We start from the raw sequence: 7,555 nt of genomic DNA on the forward strand, positions 1-7,555 counted from the left end.
CAATCACAAATCCTGTCCAAGCCATCTTGTATCCTCCTACAGTCACTCAACGACGACACCTTCCCGTGCACCACAGCATCATCAGCAAACAGCCGCACATTGCTATCCACCCTATCCAAAAGATCATTTATGTAGATAGAAAACAACAGTGGACCTACCACACTTCCCTGGGGTACTCCAGATGATACCCTCGCCTCCGATGAACACTCACCATCGAGGACAACGTACTGGGTCCCTCTATTGACCGATCAAATGCAACAGTCATGTAACTCCACCCCACAAACTGACACCCGGCACCTGTACAACGCAATTCATGCGCTTTTGAATGCATGCATTCAACATTTTGGCGGTTACATCGGTTATTAATGTACCAGCCTTTTACTTTTGAAATCGCTCATCTCTCGCCTACATTAACCGATGATCTTGCAATGTTTATCACTTAAATGTTACCATATTATCTCATTCTGTTTAGAAGTTAAAAAGTTTAAAAGGTGTCGCACTGTGCGATGTACACCCATCCATTAGCAGCCGGAGACATGTACACCGTCATTATTACTATTAATTTTCTATAAAAATCTGCTTCTGTAGCCCAAGGTTCAAAATGCTCATCACTCAAAAACCTGAGATATTTTTATATTTGTGTCTCTTCTTAACACATGTGGCACCTCCATCAACATCATCATCATCATCATCATCATCACATCAGCATTATCATCCTTATCACTTTCACGGATTAGAAGTGACGCCTGTTCCTTCCTTGTAGGTCATAATAACATATGCCATCTTTTTTTGGGTCTTGCAAGACTATTTTTTTCCATGGAGTACGTTTTACACGGCTGATAGCGGTAATACCCGCTCTGACATCCTTTCCACGCGATCCTTCTATTTAAATCTATGTCTGTATCTATTAAATCATTCATTGTTTCAACATTTAGCTCTTTTCTAATATGTACATTTTTTTTATTTTATCCAGTTTTTTATATCTTTCCACAGCGCTTTGCAATCTCATTTCAGAAGCTTGAATCTTATGAAACAGCGTCACGAATGTATTTAATAGTAATGACAACGACATATAAATGTGTTAGCTCATTTTAAGTTAACATGGCTTAAGGCCACAAAAATCTGCACTTGGTAATGGCCTAAGGCCGTAATTGCAATCGTGAAATAAAGGAAGTGTTACAGTCACTGGCGTAAATATCATGTCTTTTATAAAGTTCTACATGACTGTGAATGCCAAGTATAAAAAGCTTATTTCTCTATCGTTCGGGAAAAGCTTAGGTGTCACTGCTACAAGGAACTAACGGAACACCCATAATTCAATAAAATTAAATTTTAGGGTCTTTCCTGACCATAAATTACAATGCCACACGTGTATTGTAATTTTACAATTTTTTATTTATATCTTAAGTTCCCAATTAACTTATTTGCTTTCTGAGATACTTCAAACTTGTTACCTATTCTATTATCATTGATCTTAATGAGTCCTTCCAAAGCCATTATTTTTATCAGTAGGGATATTTCTATGTATATATGCTTGGCACAGTTAGCTCAGCTTGTGGACATGAGTTTGCAATTTATCTAAACGGCTCCCTTCTTTTAGTCCAGTTGTGCCACAAACTTCATTTTTCGCCAGTTTCATTCGGTACCTCCTGATTAGGGAACGTCCATTAAACATGTGAGGTTTTTTTTCAAAATTTAAATTCCTGTTCCCCTTGATAAGATTTAGTGACATGCAGTGGAGGTTTACGTTGTAGTCGGATAAAAATGATTTTTTTGTTTGTATTAAACTTTGATTAAAGAACTTCACTGAAAATTTCATTTATTTATTTTTTACTTTATTTAACAGTGTTTCTAAGACATGATCAGAAACATTTTATTTTAAACATGCTAGCCGTGAGTAGTATTCGGGCGCACCGACAAAGATGGACAAAATAGCTTCACGAAAATAGTGTCAACCATTTCAGTGTCACTAAACCTTTACTTACTTTACAGATGTAAGACAACATTGTTTGTACGGTTCTTTGAACCGTACCATTACGAAACTTCTCAGTCTCTGGATTTTTACGATCAGTAAGAGAGCTCTTGTAGGTGAACTTCAGGTTAACTTCCTTCCACAAACAATTAACTTTCTGCTCACATGTGTGTTTCGACTTGTTGGCATGTTGCTTAACGTACGCATTGTAACAGTTTTGATAAAAATTCGCGTTGAACACAATAACAACGGTCTTATATGCGCTGCATAGTATTAAAACTGACCCATTGACTGAATTGACTGACACATAGTGATTTCGACCAGCACGACAGGGAACTCCCCGAATGAAATCTGACACTTGAACGGCACTTGTTTCAAATCGGGGAATCGCAGGCAGGCAAACGTTTGCAAAGCATTCGGTTCAGAGAGGCCATAAATATTGGTGGGTACTGTAACATTGTCTATGCTCGGGATTAATTTTATAAAACAAAATGTTGTCCATTTTAATAATCCACACTCCGATCTCATGTAATTAATGGGCGTCCCCATAACGTTAGTTATTCGATCTATCCATTAAATCTTCAGCAATTTTCTGTAGTACTACATTTAAAGAGTTCCTTGTCTCTCCTTGTCTGACTTGCTTTCCGTCCATGTTTCACTTACGTATTGAAAAACACTCCAGATACATATCTGCAGAAAAGATTTGCTAACACACTCATAATGAGATTAATTCCTCTTTCTCAGACTGATTTTCATGCTATATCCAGTCTGCATTTTGTACCTTCTCTGCTTCATCCATTACGAGTCATTTTGCTGCCCAAAAAGCAAAACCTATTGGCTACTTTTAGTGTCTCATTTCATAATCTAATTCCTTCAGCATCACCTGACTAAATTCCACAACATTTTTATTGTTGTTTACTTCTGGGAGATTCCATGATTGCCGACCGGTGTGGCCGAGCGGTTCTAGGCGCTACAGTCTGGAACCGAGCGACCGCTACGGTCGCAGGTTCGAATCCTGCCTCGGGCATGGATGTGTGTGATGTCCATAGGTTAGTTAGGTTTAAGTAGTTCTAAGTTCTAGGGGACTGATGACCTCAGAAGTTAAGTCCCATAGTGCTCAGAGCCATTTGAACCATTTGATTCCATGATTACAGATGTAACATTTGTACAACTGACATTGATTTATTAACCTAAAATTGAAAAAAAGATAGACCTGAATATTAACAGTGTGCAGCGAAGATCTGATGAAGCGATCTGCGTTCATTTGCCACTGTACAGAGGAATAGGAAGTGTTCCAGACGTAAGCGAACGTTTACTTTTAATGGACTTACTTTTTGGTTGGTTTTACTCTTATAGGCCTCTCTTAAGACGCTATCTATTACGTTCAATAGCTCTTGCTCTTGAAAATACCTTGCTGCCTTCGGCAAACCTTGAAACTTCTTATTTTTTCTTCCAAAACTTTAATTCCCTCCCAAAATTTCTCCTCGATTTCCTTCACTGCTTGCTCAACGTACAGATTAAATAACACCGGGGACAGGTTGTCTCACTCCCTTCTTAATTGGTGTTTCACTTTTGTGTGCTACTCTTATAACTGAAGTCGCTTCGGTACAACTTGTAAATAACCCTTCGCTCCCCGTATTTTATCCCTGCTACCGTCTGAATTTCAAAGGGTGTATTAAAGCCAACATTCCAGTCAACCCCATCATAATACACTCCTGGAAATGGAAAAAAGAACACATTCACACCGGTGTGTCAGACCCACCATACTTGCTCCGGACACTGCGAGAGGGCTGTACAAGCAATGATCACACGCACGGCACAGCGGACACACCAGGAACCGCGGTGTTGGCCGTCGAATGGCGCTAGCTGCGCAGCATTTGTGCACCGCCGCCGTCAGTGTCAGCCAGTTTGCCGTGGCATACGGAGCTCCATCGCAGTCTTTAACACTGGTAGCATGCCGCGACAGCGTGGACGTGAACCGTATGTGCAGTTGACGGACTTTGAGCGAGGGCGTATAGTGGGCATGTGGGAGGCCGGGTGGACGTACCGCCGAATTGCTCAACACGTGGGGCGTGAGGTCTCCACAGTACATCGATGTTGTCGCCAGTGGTCGGCGGAAGGTGCACGTGCCCGTCGACCTGGGACCGGACCGCAGCGACGCACGGATGCACGCCAAGACCGTAGGATCCTACGCAGTGCCGTAGGGGACCGCACCGCCACTTCCCAGCAAATTAGGGACACTGTTGCTCCTGGGGTGTCGGCGAGGACCATTCGCAACCGTCTCCATGAAGCTGGGCTACGGTCCCGCACACCGTTAGGCCGTCTTCCGCTGACGCCCCAACATCGTGCAGCCCGCCTCCAGTGGTGTCGCGACAGGCGTGAATGGAGGGACGAATGGAGACGTGTCGTCTTCAGCGATGAGAGTCGCTTCTGCCTTGGTGCCAATGATGGTCGTATGCGTGTTTGGCGCCGTGCAGGTGAGCGCCACAATCAGGACTGCATACGACCGAGGCACACAGGGCCAACACCCGGCATCATGGTGTGGGGAGCGATCTCCTACACTGGCCGTACACCACTGGTGATCGTCGAGGGGACACTGAATAGTGCACGGTACATCCAAACCGTCATCGAACCCATCGTTCTACCATTCCTAGACCGGCAAGGGAACTTGCTGTTCCAACAGGACAATGCACGTCCGCATGTATCCCGTGCCACCCAACGTGCTCTAGAAGGTGTAAGTCAACTACCCTGGCCAGCAAGATCTCCGGATCTGTCCCCCAATGAGCATGTTTGGGACTGGATGAAGCGTCGTCTCACGCGATCTGCACGTCCAGCACGAACGCTGGTCCAACTGAGGCGCCAGGTGGAAATGGCATGGCAAGCCGTTCCACAGGACTACATCCAGCATCTCTACGATCGTCTCCATGGGAGAATAGCAGCCTGCATTGCTGCGAAAGGTGGATATACACTGTACTAGTGCCGACATTGTGCATGCTCTGTTGCCTGTGTCTATGTGCCTGTGGTTCTGTCAGTGTGATCATGTGATGTATCTGACCCCAGGAATGTGTCAATAAAGTTTCCCCTTCCTGGGACAATGAATTCACGGTGTTCTTATTTCAATTTCCAGGAGTGTAGTTCACAAATACTGTGTATGTTTCATTATTATACTCTTTTCTTCTCTCTCTCACCTGTTTTGTAATGAACACTTCGTCGGTGTAACGGCTGTCACTAGTAAAACTATCATGCTTCTCTGAAAGAAGTGCTTCATTTACCCATTATTTGTTCTGTTTTACAGATTATATGGCATATGTCGTTTATGTCATATCTATACAGCTTTTATTTACAGGTCAAGAACGCAATGAAATACTTTTCCAAACCAAAAACCAGAAAGGAAAGGGAGAAGATCGGCTTATAAAAGCTGGTGATATGTTTCTGAAGTTTAAGATGATGCATTTCTATTAATACGTGCTGCTTACAGAGAAAACTGAGCTGAATGGAGAAATGCCATTATTATACTCCTCTTCAAACAGAAAAACAAAAATGGTTGCGGAAATTGCAAAATTACATTATCACGCTTAATAGCTACAGCTGGACAAAGAGGTCGTAGTCAGCAATACTTTTTGCAACATATGGGAGAATCGTCGCAGGCCATTCATTAGACTGCTTCTTGGGAATTACGAGCGATCAGCCGTCCACCTTGCGACTTGGCGCGCACACATGCTGTCTATGGACAGATCGCGAGATCTGGCGACCTACTGCTACGATCTATCGCTAGTGTGGGGCCCTGTTTCCAGCACAACTCCTGTATGCTTTCGAAGCGATTACTTGCGAGCATACCCCGGCTATACCCAGTCAATCATTTCACTGATTCTTCCCCCAAATATTGTCGGTTGCGAAACCTTATAGCAAACAGAAGTTAGAGAGGTCAACGGCTTCTTCTGGGCGCAAAATACTGTTACTAAATATGCGGTAGTTTTAATACAGTCAGCAGAGAGACAGATACTAGTACGATTCGTTTCAATTTCGCACTTACTTTTTCCTGTATTTTTCGTTTTCATGTTCACACGGCCAGGATGTATAAGAAGACCGATTGTGAAGGCTGTTTCTGGTTGTCAGTCAACTATTCTATTTAAAAACGTTAGCTACATTTACCGAAAACAAATTCGTTTTATAGTAGCAGAGCTGCCAATATACTCAGATATCTGCAGTCTCTACAGGTGTTCCAAGCCATCCAAAATAATTAAATGGTTGGCGCTGTTTCCCCCTTCATTCTTGTTCGATACTAACTTCCCGTCGTTTCTAGAAATCTAGCAAAATCTAGGGTATTGCAACACCCATTATACCGCCAATAACGTCCAACTCTGCTATAACTTTCATCAATTGGCAATCTGTCTAGTGTAGATTAATTATTTCCACTTAGTAGAGACACGTACTTGCATCCCCACGATCAGTTCACAGTTGTAAGCAAGTTCCAGAAAGTAGACAACTTTTAGCTCTATTGCTGTTAAGAAGCAAACGTTAAGAGTCAAGAATAAGCGAATATACAGAAGGAAACGTTTCTCAAACACAGTTTAATTTATAAAATAAAATAAAAACAGCTTCCCACACTGTTAATAATGCTATTTAATGAGAACAAAAAGCTTCGGTACCGGTTTCTAACCGACAGGTTTGTGATCAGACAGCTGTTCACATTTAAAATTCGATATAGTTTCACAAACGCTCGTGTGGCCGGCATATTTAGCTGTGAGGTACTCTACGCTATCTGTGTCCTCAAAGTTCAGGAAAAGGTTAAATCTTATCTGCCTTTCGGTGGAATATGCACGTCTTCAAAAGCGGATAAAAGACGCAGTGTTTTCGATGACACCACCTCTCCAAGGAACTTTCGTTACAGCGAAAAGCCGGGAAACTATCGCACGTACATCGTAAGCTGTATGGAATTTTAAATGTCAACAGTCGGCTAATGATGAACCTGTCGGATTGAACACAGCAGTCGCGCTGTTTTTCTAAATAAATTGCGTTATCAACAATGACCGGTTACCGTTTTTATTTTGTGGCAAATAACCTGTATTTTCATACAGCCACAACATTACGATGACAGTTTTCGACAAAATTGCATCTTTTCTTGAATTTTTTCGAAGTGGGATGGAAGCAAAATTCTAAAAAAGCTTCAGTACTAAAAAGGAATGAACACACAACATACAAAATGAATCCTCCGGGCCGGATTCGAACCAGCGACCTATGGATATCTGCTTCATGTGCCACTACAGTCCACCGCTCTACCAACTGAGCTACCAGAGGATACGCCTGTAGTTGACGCAATATATGGTATTAGAACCAATATTATACTATTCACCGTGGATGATATATATTTAGTCTCATTGTTTAAGAAGAAAAGTATAATTTTTGGTCAACTTATGAATAACTAGACATTCATCTTCAAAAGTTGCTGCCAGTGAGCAATTTCTAAAAGGTGTGTACAGAACTATAGCTAACCAGCGATACGACGAAACTGGCTAAACCGTTTTGAGAAGATATTAAGCGTTTTGTTGTAATTAATGTACGTATTTCAAACGAGCTTACACT

At 42.2% G+C, this 7,555-nt stretch overlaps 1 non-coding gene across 1 annotated transcript; it reads right to left on the bottom strand.

Moving 5' to 3' along the window:
* Positions 1-7,180: 7,180 nt before the first annotated feature.
* Positions 7,181-7,270, bottom strand: Trnay-gua (transfer RNA tyrosine (anticodon GUA)). Its single transcript is given in 2 exon segments — positions 7,181-7,216; positions 7,234-7,270. It is a non-coding gene; the product is annotated as a tRNA-Tyr (tRNA).
* Positions 7,271-7,555: the final 285 nt, after the last annotated feature.

Source organism: Schistocerca serialis, chromosome 2 (assembly GCF_023864345.2).
Source record: "Schistocerca serialis cubense isolate TAMUIC-IGC-003099 chromosome 2, iqSchSeri2.2, whole genome shotgun sequence".
Lineage (NCBI taxonomy): Eukaryota > Metazoa > Arthropoda > Insecta > Orthoptera > Acrididae > Schistocerca > Schistocerca serialis.